At 48.8% G+C, this 2,273-nt stretch overlaps 1 protein-coding gene across 7 annotated transcripts in view; it reads left to right on the top strand.

Annotated features, from left to right (window-relative positions):
* Positions 1-2,273, top strand: part of PHKB (phosphorylase kinase regulatory subunit beta) — a 209,935-nt gene that overhangs the window by 314 nt on the left and 207,348 nt on the right. The window lies entirely within an intron of this gene.

The following is a 2,273-nucleotide window of genomic DNA, read 5'->3' as shown; positions in this document are numbered from 1 at the left end:
GGCGGGACCCCCCCGCGCCCCTTCCCCCTTCGCTGTGCTGGCACGAAGGCCCTTGGCTGCTGCCTGAGCTGACACCATGCCCTTCCTCTCCCCACCCCAAGCCGTGGGTCCTTCCCCGGCTCGCGACACCTCTGCCACGCGCTATTATGTTCCCAAGTGTCCGGCAGCTTCAGCGGGCGCAGCGGGATCGCTCCCCGGGGAGCCCAGGGCAGTGCTGGGCTGCACCACACGTGTTGTCTGGTGAGCGAGAGGTCAGGCCTGTCTGACACGTGTGGGCAACGTGGGCCTTGTGCCCACAGAGCAGGAGTTAGCGTTCCCCTCCCTCCCCCCCCCCATTCATAGAGGGGGCGGTTGGGTTTGTGTCGGTTGGGTTTGTGGACAAATAACAGATAAATGTGGAGGGGAGTGAAGGTCAGAGGTTCAAAAGGAGCTCGTCAAGCAGGACACCGAGCAGAGCACACCAGAGTGCTCCCGCTGACCCTCTGATGAGTCTGAGGAACCAGTGGACGCTGCCCAGTGAAACTGCCCAGAGATGTGAACGGACAAGGGACAAGAAAACAGTTCCCCCAGCCAGAGCCTCTGGGGAGCAACCAGGCAGCTTCCCATAAACAGTGCTCATTTTTAGTCTGTTCTCCCATCCGCACATTTTGCACACCCTGAGGTTTGGTTTGTCTGGCAACCTGTCACCATAAACGTGATGTTGAGTGTAGCTGTTCGGTTGCAGTTGTAAACCGCTACCCTTAGTCACAGGGGTTTGGGTTGTAGCCGTGTTGGTCTAAGGACATAGGCGGACAAGGTTCCTTGGGTGAATTTGATATCTTTTATTAGACCAACCCAAATGGTTGGAGAATAGTTATTAAGCAAGCTTTCGGGTTCAAAAACCCGTCGTCAGGCTAAGGAAGTTTCAGCAGTTGGTGTGTGCTCTTCCTGGAAGAGGAAGAGCACACACCAACTGCTGAAGCTTCCTTAGCCTGACGAAGGGTTTTTGAACCTGAAAGCTTGCTTAATAACTATTCTCCAACCATTTGGGTTGGTCTAATAAAAGATATCAAATTCACCCAAGGAACCTTGTCTGCCTACCCTTAGTTAGGCTTTCAACTCCATTTGACCTACCTCCCATCCTTTTGGGGTAGGTTTAAAAGTTAGTTTTAAAGAAAAATGAAGATCAGGACCTTTTAAAAAGAATTCCAGTAGAAAATATTTGCTTCAAGTTGTTCCCTCCTGTTGCCAGTACATATGTAAAACTCCCCCTTTCCCTTTATATATGCAAAAAAGCAGTAGAGCTCTTATCATTTCAGTTATAATAATTCAGGGATCAGATTCCTAATGGGGACTCAGTTGGGCTCCACACAAGCATTTGCTCACTCGAAGTCTTATGCAGGCTTGGGGTCTAAATTGTGATAGTGGTATTAGTAATTTTGCACTGCTGAACTGGAAGTTGATACTGACTTGGGAATACATCAGCTGATAACTTCTCACAAAATAGGATGTTGCCTATGAGAGCCTATGCCTCTCTAGAGCAGTTTGTCTTGAAAATGCCACCCTGCCTTACCTTCTGCTGTCATATAGCAAATAACTGCTGTTGGCATCCTGAGACATTTTATAGCAGAAGCTAAAAAATGCTTTTTGCACCTTCAGTCAACCACTTGCACCTTTATGATTCAACATATTGATCAAACTTTATTTCTTCATTTCAATATTTGAGACCATTCCTGTGGGCAAATAAGAAACAACAAGGAGTACAACGGAGTTGCCATAGGCAAATTGTTATGCTAACTGATTACCTGTATTGAACTATGCTATTTGAAAACAGTTCTGTGATTTAATGCAGTGGTACTCAGCCTTGGGCTGCAGGCTGGGGTCAGTGCATGGGTCAGTTCAGCGCAGAGTTGGTGTAATCTGGTGCATAACCCCAGCCTTGCATAGTGTGTTGGGCCTGGTGGGCCCAACCCCAAGCACACTAAATTGGGCCTGCCACCCCAGCCCTGGTGGCAGATGTGCATGCTCTGGATCAGGACCCATTATCCTTGCACCACACATCAGCCTAATCCAGTGCATCGGGCAATGTCACCTGGCCACAAGGCTTGGAAATTTGATGGTGGGGGAGCAGCAGCAGCCTTGATTTCTATTGGTCCCCTGCTACCAGTTTTCCATGTCTGTGTGGAGCCCTGTGAGCCACATGACATGGGTTCCATGGCCTAGAGCTTGAGCACAACTGACAATGCATTTTTGTAAAAATACCATTAATATTGCATCTTATTTTGGATTGCTGT

Source organism: Alligator sinensis, unplaced genomic scaffold, assembly GCF_000455745.1.
Source record: "Alligator sinensis unplaced genomic scaffold, ASM45574v1 scaffold827_1, whole genome shotgun sequence".
NCBI lineage: Eukaryota > Metazoa > Chordata > Crocodylia > Alligatoridae > Alligator > Alligator sinensis.
This window is presented reverse-complemented; position numbering and strand designations above follow the sequence as displayed.